Source organism: Nerophis lumbriciformis, linkage group LG15, assembly GCF_033978685.3.
Source record: "Nerophis lumbriciformis linkage group LG15, RoL_Nlum_v2.1, whole genome shotgun sequence".
Taxonomy (NCBI): Eukaryota; Metazoa; Chordata; class Actinopteri; order Syngnathiformes; family Syngnathidae; genus Nerophis; species Nerophis lumbriciformis.
Genome location: NC_084562.2, coordinates 40285024 through 40305920, shown reverse-complemented (window position 1 = coordinate 40305920; position 20897 = coordinate 40285024). Strand labels below are relative to the sequence as shown.

The 20897-nt window shown below is 38.9% G+C and overlaps 1 protein-coding gene across 3 annotated transcripts in view; it reads right to left on the bottom strand.

The window, feature by feature from the left end:
- Positions 1-20897, bottom strand: part of LOC133616117 (amyloid-beta A4 precursor protein-binding family A member 2-like) — a 163213-nt gene that overhangs the window by 125031 nt on the left and 17285 nt on the right. For 2 of the 3 annotated variants that reach the window (XM_061975229.1, XM_061975232.1), the window contains exon 2: positions 9238-9294. The gene's annotated coding sequence lies outside the window, so the exon portion shown is untranslated. Of the gene's footprint in view, positions 1-9233; positions 9295-20897 lie in introns of all 3 variants that reach the window. The other variant, XM_061975230.1, reaches the window with a different exon arrangement.

Genomic DNA, 20897 nt, shown 5'->3' with positions numbered 1-20897 from the left:
AGGATTATACTGAGTACTGTTGCATCCCTACTATTTACTACTGCAGTATCTATCCATCCATCCATTTTCTACCGCTTTTTCCCTTTGGGGTCGCGAGGGGCGCTGGAGCCTATCTCAGCTACAATCGGGCGGAAGGCGGGGTACACCCTGGACAAGTCGCCACCTCATCGCAGGACCAACACAGATAGACAGACAACATTCACACTCACATCCACACACTAGGGCCAATTTAGTGTTGCCAATCAACTTATCTTTTGGAAGTGGGAGGAAGCCGGAGTACCCGGAGGGAACCCACGCAGTCACGGGGAGGACATGCAAACTCCACACAGAAAGATCCCGAGCCCGGGATTGAACCCAAGACTACTCATGACCTTCGTATTGTGAGGCAGATGCACTAACCCCTCTTCCACCGTGCTGCCCACTGCAGTATCTAGTAACATACAAGTCCACCATGTTTGATCGACAGCATCACAGTACACAATTGTTATGTTGTTCATATCTACGATTGTGTACTTCATTCTGCAGTAAACAAAGTATCAGTGGTGTACTGAATACTATAAGACTTTTTTCAAGTAAAGTAACTTTACTAAACAACAATTTCAAATGGTAAATTTATATTTGTACTCTTTGATTACTTGTATAAATCAGTGCTCCTCACCAGTGGTTTGGCAAACAGCAAGCGGCGACCCGGATTGTGGGCTTTTTTTTAAAACTCTAACACTGTATCTTATATTTAATGAAAGTACTTTAAAATAATGTGTACCAACACATAAAACATTTTTAATGATTATTTCAGGAGAAAAATGTTTTTTTATCCACAAACACAAAAATGATTTGAATAAAATGTGTCTGCAGAGTTTTTTAGTACATGTTATATCTTAGGAGTTGAATCAGAGCAAACACAAACAAAAAATCTAATTAAAAAATATTTAGATATAAAACTTTTTTTTTTTCTGATTAAATTAGCATGTGTGTTTATTCTCCCAGTTTGGACCTATACAGTAGTTCAGTCACAAAGACATTTTGTGCCTGCCTGCAAGTCTGCATAGCAGGCAGAATTAATAGTGAGCTGCAGCAGTCAGTAGCTTTGTGCACATGGACACAATCAATTAGAATAAAAGCCTAACCAAAATATAAATGCGTCATGTAAACACACCAATTAAAATATTTTGCTCCGATCACACACGTTCAGATCAAAATTTCCTTCCGATCGAGATGGGTGGTTTATGCCAATATTCATTCAGATTGGAGCGCATTTACATACTTCTTCCAAAGTTTGGGTCAAAATTATCTTTACTGCGCATGTCTGCAACGTCAGCTATACTTTGGTGGTGGAAGGGGGACTAAATGTAATAGTCTAGGAATGAAGCGATTGTCTTGCTGCTGTCTTCCCCCCATTTAACATGTACAGAAGTAGCGTTAAATACTTTTGAATTTGCTGCTCTAAAATCAAGACTAGCAAAAACAAAAGTATGATCTGGAATGTCATGTGTCAATGTAACAATAAAAGGATCCAATTCGCAACAAACTGGTTTATTCACGGCCTTAACTACTCCAAGTGCTAACTGCTAGCCTCAGACACGTTCACAGAATATTGTGACATGAAGACGCACCCTGATGACGTCACATCTGCGACTACAGAAACTACGCCAACCTGTACATATCACAACATGGAGAGCACAGAACAGCTCAGTTTCAAAAAGAGCGGTAAAACAAAAGTAGCAAACATAAGGAACATTGATAAATAAATAACGTGACAACGTCGGACAAGCAAAAAATGGATGTTATGAGCTATGTTTGCGGAAGTCACTGCTTCTTCTTCTTCTACTTCTTTTTACGGTATGTGTTGCACATGTCAAAATAAAGTATTCCGATTGAAGGTGTGATGCATAAAAACGTAGGTCATAGTTGGATCATTTTTTTCAGGGTCCATGTACACAATAACATTCTAATCCAAATAATGATCATATTAAATACATTTTGCCCATGAAGACGTGACTAGAGAGACTAAAGTCTGTCACTGAAGTCGCTGCTCCTTCTCAGTAGCTGTGTTTCCATTAACCCTAAAAATGTGCAAAACCTAAATATCGCAATAACAAAGTGGTAATGGAAACACTCATATTTTGGAAAAAAAACTCTCAAATATCGCTGGAACATTTTTGCGATCTCATGGGGTGGGTTTTGAGACGTTTTGATATTCAAGTGTTTCGCAAAAGCATGATGTAAACAATTTTTTCGCATTTAGAGGTCATTTAAACACCGAACCGGCGAGGCGCCAACGCAGGACAACTAGGGCAGACTTGGTCTTGGTCTCGCTTCCAATCGGTCGGCTGCACCGGGCCGTCTCGTGGATTCCTTCCCTGTAATAGAGGTCGACCCGCAGGCTTGGAGAGACCCAAATGCCCGAACAATGTCGAGGGGGCTGTAAGGACAGAGTCGGCACCAGCGGTGGCTGCAATATCTTCCTCAAAGTGGAGTCTCGCGGGACGAGATTTTACGAGAATTACGGCTCATGACTCAAAACACCCTTTAATGGAAACCGCTACAAGTCTCAAATATAGTTTATCGAAATTATTGAAATATCGCTTTTATTTTGCAAAAAACTAGCAAAGAATGGACATGCAGCTAGTGTTGTGTTTCAACAACTATGCTGATGTTAGCCATATTTATTTACTTTATTCCTTTGGGCTGCACTTCCAGCTGTGTGAGGGGGAAAAGGCACAACGTTGATTAAACATTAATTACGTCGTGAGGAGCCTGACTTATGCCACAGATGACAGGGATGGCCATGCACAGACACAGATACAAACATATTGACATAAACATACACACACAAACAAAAACACATGCATAAGTACACAAACACACACATTCACAGACATACACAAGACAACGGTCAACAAAGGCGGACTGTTCTGTGCAGGAGTACTGTTGCATCCCTACTAGGGCTGTACGGTTTACCAATACTAATAAAGTACAGCGGTATTAATGAATTAAAAACGATACTATACTGCCCTTTAAAAATACTGTAATTTTCTTTTCATCCGTATGCTGCTGTGCAGCAATGACGAGGCGCATGTTGTTGAACACACACAAAGCGCATACAAGCAGAAACACAATGGAGAGAAGGAATGGCAAAAAACTGTGATTCTACTACGGTAGTTAATAAAGAGTGCGTGAATATATATGGAGGTATTCGGGCTCTAAAACTATTGATAAAGGTAACGTTTTAAACACGGAAGCACTGCGCTTGAAGTGCAGCTTTAAATCATGCCTTGCCAAAGGTGGCGATTAGTATTACCACCTTTGCTTCAAACATTTAAACATTTAAATAACAAGCATTCAAATCTGCACAAGGAGTTATAAAGAGTGACAGGTAATATTGTAGTTAACTCGCTCCCCTGCTGTGCATATACAGATAAGTAGACATGCACACAAATGCTTTGCTTGTTGCCAATTATTAGCGGAGTCCAAACCGGCACTGCCCACGTAGCGTTAACTAATGCAAGTGAAATGACAGAATTTTGTAACAAATTCCTACAACCTGTGTTTTACCTTTTACAATGTGGGTTTAACCTGCTACATGTGTGCTTTTAACTATATATATATATATATATATATATATATATCCACCCATCCATCCATCTTCTTCCGCTTATCCGAGGTCGGGTCGCGGGGGCAGCAGCCTAAGCAGGGAAGCCCAGACTTCCCTCTCCCCAGCCACTTCGTCCAGCTCTTCCTATATATATATATTTATTAATGATTGTACTGTATTTCCCAAACCATAGGGCACACCAGATTATAAGGCGCACTGCCGATGAGGGGGTTTATTTAGGTCTATTATCATACAAAAGGCGCACCAGATTATAAGGCGCATTAAAGGGATCATATTATGATTTTTTTCTAACTTCCTTGTGGTCTACATAACATGTAATGGTGGTTCTTTGGTCAAAATGTTGCATACATGATGTTTTACAAACCATCTTCAAGTCGCTGTCTGACAGTCGCTTCAGGATTTTGTGGTTTTGTAGGCGGTCTTCTTTAAGTGGATCACCTTCGACAGCGTATTGTGCAAGGACGGGAGTCGAAGGAGTGCCAAAAGTGTTTGTCTAACTGTTTTAATGACATTCAGACTTTACTTAAATCAATAACGAAGCAGCATCTCCTCATCCGTGGCTCATTAGTGTAACAACAACACAGGAAATGTGTCCCGTGAAAAACCATCTGACCGGAACTCTCTAATCACTAAAGTTCCGTGGGTGAATTATGTAAACCCACTAGACCGGTAGTTTTTAACGCTTTCATATTGAGTCTACTGACAGATATAAGTAAGAACTTTACGCTACTTTATATTAGAAATGGCAACAGTGGAGGATGAATGCCACATAACAAGAAGATAGGGAAAAGAAGAAGCTTATCGACTATGTGGTCGTCACGGACTACAAAGGCGGACGCGCGCAAATTTTCAGGACCTATGCAGATCCCAAATACACATCAGCCGATGCCAGAAGGTAAGAAAAGTTGGTTTTCCATAATATTGCGAAACAAATCGCCAGGTAATATGTCTGCTAACGGGTGCCATTTTGCAGTCCTTATACACACACCATAATAATACCCGTATGTTATTTTCATTTATTATGCGCCCCCCAACCAACTGTTATTCGTCTCATAGCACAGACCAAGAGTGGCAACAATAATTAATGAAGCATTTATTACAACGTCAATGAAGCTTTTTGTTGTATTCTAACCTACTGTAATCCTAATGTAATATATACAATTGTAATTCCTTCTTAGAGTGCAACAAGAAAAAACAAATGTGTTTATTACCTTTTAATTGTTATTTAACCACCTAATATTGTTCTTTGAGTGCAATAGGAAAAATATGTTTAATGTATTGCGTTTTTGTCTGTTAAAATTAAACCATTAATGACATCCGAGCTTGCAAGATCCGCAATATCAGCCCGATTTGTTTCAATCTCAGCAGCTTTACATGAGCTGACACATCTCGTATTTACCCTAAAACACGGTCAGCAACCCGCGGCTCTAGAGCTGCATGCGGCTCTTTAGCGCCGCCCTGGTGGCTCCCTGGATCTCTTTCAGAGATGTGTGAAAATGGAAAAAGATGAAGAAAAACATTTATTTTTTGTTTTAATATATTTTCTGTAGGAGAACAAACATGACACAAACCTTCCTAATTGTTAGACATCCCACTGTTTATTTTATACATGCTTCACTGATGCGAGTATTTGGCAAGCACCGTTTTCACTAATTTCAGCGATCCCTGAACTCATCGTAGTTTGTTTATATGTACAACTTTCTCTGATGCTGCCACGGAGATACGTGTTTTATGCCACTCCTTCTGTGTCTTATTTTGTCCACCAAACGTGTTGTGTTGTGCGTGAATGCGCAAAGGTGAGCTTTGTTGATTTTATTGACTTATTGGCGTGTTAATAAGGCATATTTGGTCAGTGCATAACAGTAAGCTCATCGATGCTAACATGCTATTTAGGCTATTTGTATGTACATATTGCATCATTATGCCTCGTTTGTAGGTATATTTGAGCTCATTTAATTTACTTCACTTATGTCTTCTGTGTATTTAATTTATATGTGTATGAATGTTGTCTGTCTATCCGTGTTGGCCCTGCGATGAGGTGGCGACTTGTCCAGGGTGTACCCCACCTTCCACCCGAATGCGACCCCGAAAGGGACAAGTGGTAGAATATGGATGGATGGATGTCTCATTATATGTATGTAATATTGGCTGCATTTATCATAGTTTGTGTGCCATGTTGTTCCAGACCACAGCAAACGTTACCCAGCTTGCAAAGATTGTAATAAATCTATTAGAAGAAGACAGCCTGCCGATTCCTTAAACTTGGACACACACATCTATACCTTTGGTCATTATAAGCCAGTAATTTCCAGGAGTTATCATCCTGTGAGGAGCCTCCGTTTTACTAATGATTTCCAATGTTGCAAAAATGTGTAGAATAAAAATTTAAATACAACATTTCTGTCAACGAAGATTTGCGTCAGCCTTTGATAGTAGGGTAATATAGCTGATATAGACACTTACATCATGTGTTGCCTCCATTATAACACTTATATAAGGCTTTTAATTTTTTGCAGCTCCAGACAGATTTTTTTTTGTTGTATTTTTGGTCCAATATGGCTCTTTCAACATTTTGGTTTGCTGACCCCTGCGCTAAAAGGTTTAGAACCACTGGTCTAAAAAAAAATTAAACAAGATGAGCAAGACAGAATTGTGAAATATTCTAATCAAATGTTGAATGATCAAATAAAACACGATTATACCTCACTTTCTTTTTCTTGGACAAAGGAAGCCGGTTGATGATAGATGGTTAAAAAAATAACAAAGGCTGCTATGCATTGTCAGGATGATAGAGAGCTGTATTAATTTCTCTCCCAGAAGAAGGAAGAATGTTCCTGTGAATTAATAAAAGATGAGCGCAGGAAGTGTTGAGACGCTCCCAGTGCTTCTGGATAGCTCTACTGTTGTTTTTCCTCATCCCTGGATGTACTTCTTGTCAATCCAAAGTCGGACCCAAGATGTTACTTTCCACACGCTCTAATCTACATACTGTATTTTTTGTTCCTGACTTTATCTGCCCACACTTGTTCTAATCTACCCAATACCAATAGGATTAATTTTGTATAGCATATATATAGGGAAATTGTGTACAGATGCAAGTGCTAGTGTCACGCCTCACCGTGTTATTGTCGAGATTTACTTTGGTCCTTTTACTTTGTTCTTGTTAGTCCCTCTAATTTTGTTTACTACATCCATTTTGTGTTACCTAGATACAAGCCTTCCTGTGGTGGGCGGAGTAATTTAGCATGTTGCAGCTGTCCCTCATCAGTCTTTGTCAATTTAGCCTCCCCAGTTTCTACTGGCCTGCATCGGGTTATTGATTTTTCTTGAATACTTCACGACATGCTGCCCTTTGTTAGCCTGTATCCCATTTGTATTTTTGCTTCTCCAACTCTGGCCCTTTTCTGTGCCTTTTTGTCTGCCTGCACCAACCGTAACTCCGCCGAGCCAATTTTGACTGTTTATCTGTCTTTACCTTTACATTTTAGTTTGGACTGTTTTTATTCGGTGCTTCCTTTGTTGTCCTTTTGCTGCACCGTTACTTTAGTTTGCCACGTGCTTTGTACGACTGAACAGGTTTGCAACAAAGACTGCCTATCTCACCTCTATTGCCTCAGGATCTCAGGACTCAATTTAACGAGCAGCACACAGCCTGACAGCGAGCTTTCTTTCAGACGTTGTCCGAGCCACAATAGGCTATGATAATGCATTGCGATACAAAGTCTTAACAATTTTCTTTCACATATTTTGCAAATGAATAATGACCCTTGTTTATTCAGGCATACTGTATATAATTAAAGGTGCCAAATGTTACAATGTCATGTCAAGCCATCATTAAATGGCCCTGATATGTCAAAAGTCATTAAAAAATCATGTTCTTTTCGAATACCTTTATAACTGATAACAGTAGTTCAGCCGGGATATGCTCATTTAAAAATTAGATTTACAGCCCCAAAATGTTGTTATTGTTTTCATTTCAATGCCCCGCCCTCCACCGTTTGACCAATTAGAATGTCTGTGAGTGTGTCACATTCAAGGTGCCAGTTACGCACCGCCACCTTCGTCGAGCTACTGCCACTGGTAAAGTTACTAAACATATCAGACCTTAGTAAATCTAAAAGGCGTCGTTACGATTCTCAACTTATTCATGACAGAACCAGGAACAAAACGAGGATTTGTATCGGGGATGCCTTTGAAAGATGGAGACGATTGAAGGCGGAGAAGATTTTATCATCTGATGCCAAACTTGCTAATTTCCTCCTTGATAGGTAAGTAAGGCATTTACATTTTCTTATTACCTGTAATACATGGAAATGGACATTTCATATGTAAACTATATTGTCCAATACAGTCTCTGACCTTGTCTAACAAAGCTAGTATGTTCATGCAACGAATGCTTAGGGGCGAAGACCATCACACTAGTGTAGCTTAGCATGCTAGCCCGGTCAATGACACATCGACATATAGGCTAACGGGGGAAATATATGCCCGTTAGCCTGTATGTCGGTGTGGCATCCAACTCACAGGGCAAAATATAGTGTCAGTGCCTAATTCATTCTCAATATGCTGATACGCTGAGGAAATGCATTCCAACATTAGCACGGCTAATTGCAGTTTCTGGTACTGTATGTGCATCAGACACATATGGGGTGTGTGGAGGGAGGTGTGGCCAGCGCGCCTGCAGGAGCAAAGGTCACCGCCTCTGTCTATGGTGCTGAGGACGAGCACCATCGGATAGGAGCGGGGCATGTGCTGACGGCGAGACACAGCTGACAGGTGATTACGTGTTAATCTAATCATTTGTTGTCTTTAACAGTAAGCGGCCGGGAGCAGGAGGGGTGAGAGGATACGGACGTGGAGAGAAAACTTTTGATAAAATCGATGTACATTAAAACCTGGTTAAAAACTGCACACTTGGCTCAGGTGCCTTGATTTGAATCATATTCAATAATTATATCTAACCTATTTACAGTTTAACAGGATAAACCATGTCAAATGATATGGAAACGTGTTAATCCCAAAGATTATTATCAAGACTTTGATCAGACTGATTACAAAATAAATACTAATCAAATATACTACACAAGAAGGGACTCATCAAAACTAAAATAAATACATTCTAAGTAAATGAATAATAAATAATAATATATATGTTTCTGAAATTGTCATTAAAATTTAAGTGCAGATGTAAATACAGATGATGACTACTTTAGTCATCATTTTTGCGCTAAGGAAACTTTTTTTGCTTGTTTGTTTGACATTGTCATTACTGCCACAAGTGGTGGAAATGTCTATTACAACTGAGTACAGCGGCGGCCCATAGAGACCACAATGGGCCACAGCCCAATGGTTAAGAAACACTGCTTTAGGGCACAGCAGGTATTGACTTAGCTGGGTTGTTAACATTAACAAGGTCGACCTCAATGGGATCCACTGTATCATATCCTCTCCCATTTTGTTCTGTTTTGTTGGAGTTACAATTTTCAGAAAAACACAAACGTCCACTGCAGAGGACACTGGTCCTCGATAGCACACCTTAGACCACCTCACTGCAGGAAACATCACATTCTTGAAAATAACACTGTAAAAGTCAGTCAGCTGAGAGCACTGAACTCACATACTGTATATCTGTAGGTTGGATGGGAGGAACTGCTGTACTTTTCACTCCAGGCAATAACCTAAAACAGACAACCAGAGAGAATTAAGGTGAGCATCAAATAAAAAAGACGATCACTACAGAACAAAGAATGCATTTGTATCCTGTATTCCTTTTTTAGGTCATCAAATATAAACCTAAATTAGAGGATTTATCATTTCATGCTTTTAGTTCTTTAGAAAATACTTCAGAGTACCTCAGAGTATTGGATCACCAAATCAAAAAACAAAGTTAAGAAGCTACTTCTTGTTAGTGTCGCCAAACAACTCAATTTGTGTTTTGTCTGAACATAAAAGGTTTTCTCAGAAAGCATCTGGCCTGTCCAACAGCAAATTTCTGTCACGTTTGATTGTGTCAATTTCGGCACAGGGTCTTCTTTCACCTTAACCTTTACCATTATACTGGAAGGGGGATTGGTCTTAGTGAATCTGTATGGAACCTTAATTGATTTTTTTGTTTTTATATATAAAAGATAAAGGTAATCATACATATCTAGCAAGGAGCAGATGCATTAAACCCATTCTATGACTCTATGTGTAAATCCATACTGTCACTCTTGAATTTTCTTCAAGACATTGGCAAAATTGTGTCATATTCAAATAACTTAGGGATACTAACGCGCTATTGTTTGCTTGAAATCAGCAGTTGTTTACAATTGACCAATTTATGCAAGTCTAAAATGCTCTTTCTTAGAGATTCATTGAGTTCTTTGTGACTTTTCCAATGCTTTGAAAAGTTGGTCGATCCAACAAATGCTGTCAAACTAATCTTTTCATGCAGTCAATGAGACACTACCTGCTGTGACCCGTTCGGAAATTTCAATGATCGGATGTGACGAGATTAATGTATTGGCGGCATGTGAAACTTGTGAACCAGGAAAAATCCAAAAATTAGAAGTAACATTGTTTAAGCGCAGGGTTCAAAGCTTGAGAAAATAGTAGTGGCTTGTAGTCTGGAAATTACGGTAGGTGGAGTTTTTCAATGAGGTTAAAAACTCAATTAATTTTTTTCTAAAACATGGCCAAATTGGAGAAACTAAACATATACTGTATTCAACTTAAAATTATTTAATTTTCTCAAAATTCAACAGTGTGCCTTATAGTCTGGTGCGCCTTATGTTTGTATTGAATCTGGTTGTTTCCTGACCTCAAATCAATTTTATGTGGTATATAGTGGAATGATAAGTGTGACCAGTAGACGGCAGTCACACAAGAGATACTTGTGGACTGCAGGTTGACGCTTGTTCAATAAATTACACTAGCAAGCAAGAGAAAAACGTTGATGTTTCATTGACAACATAGAACATTACACACAGCACACAAAAATCTGTGAAAATGTTTTAGTATGACTTTGGTAAGGTACGAAGCCGCACCGCTTCACAAGTATTACGGCTACCGTAGTCAGACGTACTGTGCTTCAACATATGGGTATTATTATGGTGTGTATAAGAACCCCAAAATGCCTATCCCAAAATTAGGAGACATATGATGCAAAACCAATTTTTCTTACCTCTTGGTACCGGTTGTTTCGTATTTGGAATTTGTATAAGTCCCAAGAATTTGCGCGCATCCGCCAGTGTAGTCCGCGCCGTATTCAATAAGCTCCTTTTTATTCTATCGTCTTGTTGTGGGGCATTCATTCTTCCCTATTGACATTTCTCCAGTAATACAAAGTAGTTTATAGTTCAAACTTAATCTGTCAGCAGTTTCGCTATGGAAGCGCTAAAAATTGCAACATGGCTGACGGGGAGAAGACACATAAACAAGACCGCCCACCAAAAGGCGCAGAAAGCAGCTTGAAAACGGTCTGTAAAACATAGTCTTTGCAAAATGTTGACCAAAGAACCACCATTACATGTTATGTAGACCACAAGGACGTGTTTTAAATGTAGAAAATAAATCCTAATTTACACAGACAGACCCCAATCTGTGAGAGTGGGCAACAACACCTCCAGTGCCATCTCCCTGAGCAGGGCTGCTTCCTGAGTCCACTGCTGTTCACGTTGATGACTCATGACTGCTGCGCTAGGTCCACTACTAACCACATTGTGAAGTATGCGGACGACACGGCAGTAGTGGGCCTCATCCGTGACAACAACGAGATGGACAACAGGGAGGAGGTGAAACATCTGGTTGACTGGTGCAGAACCAACAACCTGGTCCTGAATGTCAACAAGACCACGGAGATCATCGTTGACTTCAGGCAGCACCAGTCCAGCCACGCTCCACTCTACATCAACGGCACAGCGGTGGAGATAGTAAGCATCACCAAGTTCCTGGGGGTGCAGATAACTGACAATATAACCTGGTCCCTACACACCGGAGCTCTTGTAAAAAGAGCTCAGCAGCACATGTACTTTTTGCGTCGGATGAAAAGAGCACAGCTCCCTCCCCCCATTCTCACCACATTCTACAGAGGCACTATAGAGAGCCTGCTGACCAACTGCCTCTCTGTCTGGACTGGAGCTTGCAGTGCATCAGACTGGAAGTCTCTCCAGAGAGTGGTGAGGACGGCGCAAAAGATAATCAAGACTCCTCTTCTCCCTATCCAGGAGATCGCAAAAAGCCGCTACCTGACCAGGGCTCAGAAAATCTGCAAAGACTCCTCCCACCCCCACCAAGGACTGTTTTCACTGCTGGACTCTAGAAAGAGGTTCCGCAGCCTCCGAAGCAGAACCTCCAGGTTCTGTAACAGCTTCTTCCCTCAGGCCGTAAGACTCTTGAACGCATCATAATTAAATGATCCCCTCAACTCCCCCCAAAATGGATTAACTCGCTGGAATAAAAAAGACAATATAACATACATCCATAAACGTGGACGCATGTGAAAAAGTGCAATATATTTATCTGTACAGTAATGTATTTATTTATTTATATATATTTATATATATTTATTTATTTTATATATATATTATTTATATATATATATATATATATATATATATATGTATTTATTTATACATGCACCTTATTGCTTTTTTAACCTGCACTACCATAAGCTTATGTAACGAAATTTCGTTCTTATCTGTGCTGTAAAGTTCAAATTTGAATGACAATAAAAAGGAAGTCTAAGTCTAAGTCTATAATTTGACCCATTTAATGCGCCTTATTATCCGGTGCGCCTTATATATGAAAAGCACTCGTTGAGTGATGCATGACAAGACGTTTATTCTGGTCTATTAATGTTGTTGTATGTACAGGTTTATGTGTTCAATAAATAATAATCATGGTTTTATATCATTTGACATGGTTTAGTCCTATTGACCCGTAATCAAGTTAGATATAATTATTGAATACGATAAACAGCAAAAGTAAAAGATTACAAATTCAGTGTACTGGAAAAGTTGGGCCCAGAGTATCTGGAGAAAAAACCCCAAGCATGCGAACGCCACACAGAGATGCTCCAGATGAGTTTTTAACCCATAATCTCCTAAGAGCGAGGTTGATATGCTCACCACTAAACCACCATGCAGCCCCAATATGTGATTTGAAAACATCAGATAACATAAAAACATAACATCATCATTGCCTTTTTTAATTAAACCAAATCTGTCATGACATTTACAGCGAAAAAAAGCATCTTGATCTTGTATTCTACACGGTAACTGAGCAAGTCTTGTATTATGCTTGCCTGACATCACACAAATAATGACTCATAATCTATGTTGTTAGTCAACAAACATGCCTTGCTGTGCATACAATAGATTGAGAGACAGGTACTGGAAAGCACTTGTGCATTCCGCCCGCTTCTCATTTGACATGCTTGAACAATAACCATCAATGGAAAAACATTTACTTAATGCATCTATTGACAATACTGTATAGTACAATGTGTCACCCCAAAGGGGACATTTACTTAATGGCAATTTCCCTGCACAGCCTACCAATGAAAGCAGCAGGTGAGTTTCTCTGCACATCTAAATGCTAATGTTTCCTGCTCTCAAAACAACTGCAGACACTAATCGACTGCATTGCTGAATACCAACAACAAGGATGACTTACAGTACCAAGAGAGGAAGGAATCACCACGTAGGTATCATTATATTGTCACAGCTGTTGTCCAGTTTGTCTGTTTTTCCCCAGCTAAACGACTTTTCAAACTAATGTCAAATGCAAATGGAAGAGGCAAAAATTCCTACTGTAAGCCAGGGATGTTCAAACTTTTTCAACGGAGGGCCGCACACTAAAAAAAATCAAAGTATGTGGGGGCCATTCTGATACTTTCAAAACCAAAAAAATATATGGATTTTTTTTTAAACATTTAAGGCTCCCCTCAAGTTTGGTCCCGGGAGTCGGAAGGGTCTCAGTAATAAAAATGTTGAAATCAAGCTATACAAAAAGTAATTTAAATCCATATATATATCTATATCTATATATATATATATATATATATATATATATATATATATATATATATATATATATATATATATATATATATATATACACATAAATTATACATATATACACGTAGATATATATATATATATATATATATACTAGGGCTGGGCGATATATCGATGTACTCGATATATCGCGGGTTTGTCTCTGTGCGATATAGAAAATGACTATATCGTGATATTCGAGTATACGTTCTCACACAGTTGCTTTTAGCTGCAGGCATTACACTACAGGCTCTTCCCACTCTCTCTTGTCTGTCCTTCTCACAGACAGCAAGCGCACCTTCTTACATACGTCACATACATATACGCCCTCGCGGAGCAGAGAGGTAGCAGAATGGGTAACGTTAGCTGTGATGCTAGCGGAGTGGTGCGAGCGGTAATACGAGAGAAAGAAGGTGCGAATCTGGTAACAAATGAAGGAAGAATTAATTCCCAAGAAAAACAGCAGGGGGTCCATCGTCTGGCGGTGGTTTGGCTTCAAGTGGGAATATGGCGAACAGACAACCGTAATTTGTCAATTGTGGGGAAAAAGCATTGCTACAAAAAGTAGCATTACTGCTAATATGTAGCATCATTTGAAAAGTCACCTGCTAGAGAATGAAGAGTGCTTACTCCGCATGTCAACATCTCCGTTCGGTGCTACACGCCCACACCATCAAAATACGGAGGCAAACATTTCCAGATCAACACCGTATGAAAAAAATAGTCAACAACAAAAAGAGATAACGTCCGCAGGAACCTACCACATAGCGAAGGACGTACACAATTTGATGTCCTATTATGCAGCTAATTTTTATTTGACAGTTATTGAAATATCTTGTGTGACATCATGCACAAAAGTGCACTTTATTTGTTTTAAACTATTGTAGTGGCGTTCTGCACAAAAAGTGCACTTTAATTTAGTGTTGTTATATGTCATCTTAGTGACATCATGCACAAAAGTGCACTAATAGCTTGTTTTAAAATGACTGACAATTTTGCACTTTCTGTTTTGGAAATGACATGAATGTTTGTGCCACTGCTTAATAACTGTTTAATAAATACAGTGTTGGTCAATTGTCTTACCGTATTTTTCGGACTATAAGTCGCAGTTTTTTTCATAGTTTGGCCGGGCTCCAGTGCGATTTATATGTGTTTTTTTCCTTCTTTATTATGCATTTTCGGCAGGTGCGACTTATACTCCGGTGTGACTTATACTCCGGTGCGACTTATACTCCGAAAAATACGGTAGTTGTGATTTCCCTCTCTGCATTAAAGTTTAAAATGAGCATATATTAATGCAGTATGAACAAGAATGTTTTAATGTAGACACATAGAATCATCATACTGCTGTGATTATATGTATCAAGTGTTCATTCAAGGCTAAGGCAAAATATCGAGATATATATCGTGTATCGCGATGTGGCCTAAAAATATCGAAATATTAAAAAAAGGCCATATCGCCCAGCCCTAATATATTTATATATATATATATATATATATATATATATATATATATATATATATATATATGTGCTATGGCGCCATCTTTTGGACAAGTTTGCTTACTGCAGGTGCTGAAGAAGCAGTGACTTCCACTGTTATCAAACATGGCTTTGTGCAATTCAGCTTGTCCGACGTCACAGTATTTATTTATAAGTTTTTCCTTCTCTTCACTACTTTTGTCTTACCTCTCTTTTTGAAATGTAGCTGTTCTGTGCTTTTTATGTTGTGATTATGTACGGGTTGCGGCCTGTCTTCATGTTTCAACATTCTGTGTATGTGTTTGAGGCTAGTAATTAGCACTTGGAGTAGCTGTAATGTTGTGAATAAAACAGCTCGTTAAGACGACAACTGGCTACCTTCTTTTATTGTTACATCGACACATGACACTCCATACCATACTTTTGTTTTTGCCTCTCTCGTTTTAAAGCAACATACTCAATAGTATATAACGCTATGTCTGTACATGTTGAATGTGGGAGACAGCAGCAAGCCAATCTCTTTATTCCGAGACTATCAAATGTATTCCCCCCCTCCACCATAGCTAACATCAAAGACATGCGCATTAAGGATAATTCTAACCCGAATTTCGGAAGATGTGTTTTCATGCTCTACAATCCGAAGGACTTTCGGCATAAACCACCCGTCTCGATCGGAATAAAATTTTGATCCGATTTTGATCGGGTCAGACCATTCCAAATGGCGTGTTTGCATGAAGCATTTTTATTTAGGTTAGGCTTCCAATCCGATTAAATGTGTCCATGTGCACATAGCTATAGATTGTTAACTGTACTGGAATGCATGGAAGTGCACTTTATATGTACTCAATATTGCAAAAGATTTTTAGACAATGCTTAAAAAGCAGATACACAATATTCTTCCTTGACAGCTGCGGCAATAGGAACTTTTTTTGCAGCCGGCTTTGGGGCAGATTTTTTAGCAGCGCAAGCGTATTCCCAGGCTTTAAAAACCCTGTAGTATCCCTGCTGATGTTTCAGGTTTATGTGAAGGTTTGATATGCTGAAGCTGAATGTTTTTCCCTCCTTGCGGAATGTTTGCAGAACATTCGGTGCAAATAGCACGCAAAAAGGGTTGTCTTTCCTTATTGCAGCATTTTTTAAATTATTATTATTTGGACTTATCTGTCTGATATGTTATATTTATTGTGCACCCCTGCTTCAAAATTTACTTGATGGTCAAAATGTTCTGCATTAACCCAAATCAAACAAATTGATTAATTTTAAACAGGGTTATTTTTCAATGCCTCTCTTCTTGAATGTTGTCCATAATTAATGCAGGTATGAATGTGTTTCTCGAGGCTCTGTTGCACAAGGGAACTCTTTGGTCTTTCTTTCATTTAGGTATGTTCGCTTTACTCCCAATGTGATTTGTCAGCGTGGAACTGATTTAGACTCACTCATTTACATGAAAATGCAATTAAAGCAACGAAAAGGATGTGCACATATTACATTACTAAGGAATACCACTACCCAAGGGGATTTTAAAATCAACAATGTGAACGTTACAATTTCCGATTGGACCCGTTTATTAACAACAGCAGTTTCTAAGAACATCAGTTCAAAGAATTAAAGGCCTACTGAAACCCACTACTACCGACCATGCAGTCAGATGGTTTATATATCAATGATGAAATCTTAACATTGCAACACATGCCAATACGGCCGGGTTAGCTTACTAAAGTGCAATTTTAAATTTTGCGCGACAAATCCTGCTGAAAACGTCTCGGTATGATGACGTCAGCGCGTGACGTCACGGATTGTAGAGGACATTTTGGGACAGCATGGTGGTCAGCTATTAAGTCGTCTGTTTTCATCGCAAAATTCCACAGTATTCTGGACATCTGTGTTGGTGAATCTTTTGCAATTTGTTCAATGAACAATGGAGACAGCAAAGAAGAAAGCTGTAGGTGGGAAGCGGTGTATTGCGGCTGACTACAGCAACACCAACACAGCCGGTGTTTCATTGTTTACATTCCCGGAAGATGACAGTCAAGCTTTACCATTGGCCTGTGGAGAACTGGGACAACAGAGACTCTTACCAGGAGGACTTTGAGTTGGATGCGCAGACGCGGTACCGTGAGTACGCATGCAGCTGCGGCTTCCAAACATTTGATCGCTTGCCCGTACGTGCGTGCCGCTATGTGCATGTCAAGTACGTAACTTTGGGGAAATATATGTGCTGTATGAACTTTGGGGAGTTGAACGGTACTTTGAGCTGTGGGATTGAGTGTGTTGTGCAGGTGTTTGAGTTGTATTGGCGGGTTATATGGACGGGAGGGGGGAGGTGTTTGTTATGCGGTATTAATTTGTGGCATATTAAATATAAGCCTGGTTGGGTTGTGGCTAATAGAGTCTTGTGTTTATTTACTGTTTTAGTCATTCCCAGCTGAATATCAGGTCCCACCCGCCTCTCACAGCATCTTCCCTATCTGAATCGCTCCCACTGCCCTCTAGTCCTTCACTCTCACTTTCCTCATCCACGAATCTTTCATCCTCGCTCAAATTAATGGGGAAATCGTCGCTTTCTCGGTCCGAATCGCTCTCGCTACTGGTGGCCATGATTGTAAACAATGTGCAGATGTGAGGAGCTCCACAACCTGTGATGTCACGCTACTCGTCTGCTACTTCCGGTACAAGCAAGGCTTTTTTATCAGCGACCAAAAGTTGTGAACTTTATCGTCGATGTTCTCTACTAAATCCTTTCAGCAAAAATATGGCAATATCGCGAAATGATCAAGTATGACACATAGAATGGACCTACTATCCCCGTTTAAATAAGAACATCGCATTTCAGTAGGCCTTTAAGTCCAACCTATGTGGATGTGTTTCACTTCAACTGCCAAGAAGACCCATACTGTCACCCTTTAAATGAAAAGACATTGGGTTGAGTGTTCTAGTACAACCAAGGAACCACAAGCCTGCCATAAACTGGAAACTACTGGATCACCCGTGTTACTGTCCACAGTGAAGCCAGTTTTACCTGCCATGGACTGAAATGTAAAACACCCCTTCTACGTACTCATGAGGTAAACATTTAAAATCTAAAAACATTGTACCAATTATTAAGCATGGTGGTAGACACTGGATTACCTCCAAATTCTCCAATTTCACCTCAAATCATAGCGATAGACACATAATTGAAATCAATGAAAAATGTGTTTAATAATGCAATATTTTAGTTTTTTTCTTTGTCGGAAAAAAATGTAGTTTGTGAAGCAAGGTTGGTTGCATGAACATAAGCACTCGCTCTCTGGTAACTTAACAATGTAGGAAGTCATCTCTGATCAGTGGGAGTGACACTCTAACAGCCAGTCAGGTAACAGTATCAACTATCACGTTTGGTTGCGCCATCTTGTTGTCTCGTAGTTGATTCTTTGCATAGAAGTGAGAAGAGAAACTAAAAATGAGTGCTGCAGAGAGCGAAAAATTGTCAATCAAACAGAAAAATTCACCTCGACAGCATCAGTTTTTTGGATTTTTTTGAAAGCGGACCGCAGTCAGACTAATGTGGTCTGTTAATTATGCAAGGCTCTTGTCCCCATCAAGATCGGTAATACCAGAAATAGGTCTTCTCAAGTTTCTCTTCGTTTACATTTTTACACTTTGCACTATTTTGTTAAGCATTTCTTACGTGTGTTTCTTATTTTTGCAACTTTTTAAAAGAGAGTATTATTAAGTGTTCAATGTGATTTTAGAATTTTGTTTACATTGATTAAGTGTTTTCCATGGTTGTGTTGACATTTCCTTTGCTTTCTGCCTTGATCGCTGAGGGGATTATAATCAGAGGAAGGTTACAGTTCAAATGAAAATATTTATCGTATTTGTAATATACTTTTCTTCTGGTCCTTATTTTTGATAGATTATAAAAAATATCAGTATTTTAACTATTGTCGTACAATTTTGAGCTATATCGCCCAGCTCTACTAAAGACACATCAAAACTGGGTTTGGAATAGATAATGCAGGCAATAATTAAGCTTCTGAAATGTCCAGGGATGTGAGCATTCTTTGAGAGAAAAAAAGGGGAAAATTGAGAGGAAAATAGGAACATTTCTATCAGTACAAAGTGCTACCACGCAAACCCGAAAAGAAAATGTTGAAAATCAAGACTACATTTCCTGCAATTGCGTGCATTTCTATACTATATTTTACCTTTACATTTATTCTCATCTACCAACTTCTTTTGGCTTTTTGACACTTACATGCCCCATGTAATGTACCATATACTTTTTTTAGTACCGTATTTTTCGGAGTATAAGTCGCTCCGGAGTATAAGTCGCACCGGCCGAAAATGCATAATAAAGAAGGAAAAAAACATATATAAGTCGCACTGGAGTATAAATCGCATTTTTTGGGGAAATTTATTTGATAAAACCCAACACCAAGAATAGACATTTGAAAGGCAATTCAAAATAAATAAAGAATAGTGAACAACTGAATAAGTGTACGTTATATGAGGCATAAATAACCAACTGAGAACGTGCCTGGTATGTTAACGTAACATATTATGGTAAGAGTCATTCAAATAACTATAACATATAGAACATGCTATACGTTTACCAAACAATCTGTCACTCTTAATCGCTAAATCCGATGAAATCTTATACGTCTAGTCTCTTACGTGAATGAGCTAAATAATATTATTTGATATTTTACGGTAATGTGTTAATAATTTCACACATAAGTCGCTCCTGAGTATAAGTCGCACCCCGGCCAAACTATGAAAAAAACTGCGACTTATAGTCCGAAAAATACTGGAGATAATTTACTAACAATATTATAATTGAAAATGTAATGTAAAGTTCTATAACATGCAAGCAAAGAACTTCGAAAACGTTTCCCATTTGGCAACTCTATCCTGTAGCAACGCCCCCTTGGGTAATTAACAATCACTCACGTCAAAAACATATCTTCTCCCTGGCTACTAATAAATACTCTAGAACTACAACTGGTTCGGAACTAACAGTGTTCGGATTGTAATCATCCAAATATGATTAGCAGCAAAGTGGACAGCCATCCACGCTGTGGTTCAGAAAACTAATAGACGTAGTTAGCTAGAATTGAGTGAGCTTGTTTCGGTGCTCCTGATCATCTCCTCGTCTTCTAATTCAGTGTGGCGTTTAGGCAAGTGGAACAGCGAGTGCCTGCGGTTGAGGCCAGGATTCAACAAATTATTCTAAGGTCGTATTTTTACGGATATTACATTAAAAAAAAACATAAGTGATATTTTGACGTAAAAATGAATGTTTAAAGATACAGAAATTTCATATGCTTGAATATTCTTCCCAAAGCTCCAAACCCAATAGAACATTTGTAGACCATGTCCGTGCCAGAAAAGCAAACTATTTAATGAACCAATATTGCGGAGAAGAGTGGTCAAAAATACAGCCAAAAAGTATCTGGTCAAAGGTCAGTAAATGATTCTATATATTTGTAAACGCTTTGAAGTGGGAAAGGGGTAGGATTAAATAAGCTTTACTTCTTCCTACTCCTTTTCGGGCATAATGTAAAATGACATGATATGAAATTGTGTGATGTATTATGATGTAAGTGTGTTCATGTTCGAAATAAACTAAAGAAAGAAAATAAAGAAAGAAAGTGAAACTTGGGTTACTTTAGTACAAAAACAGACGTTTTCATTTACACAGGCACTCGAGATTGGCTCACATCGTTTGGTTGGCAGCAATTAAGTATTTTTCTGACCATAGGGCGCACAGGATTA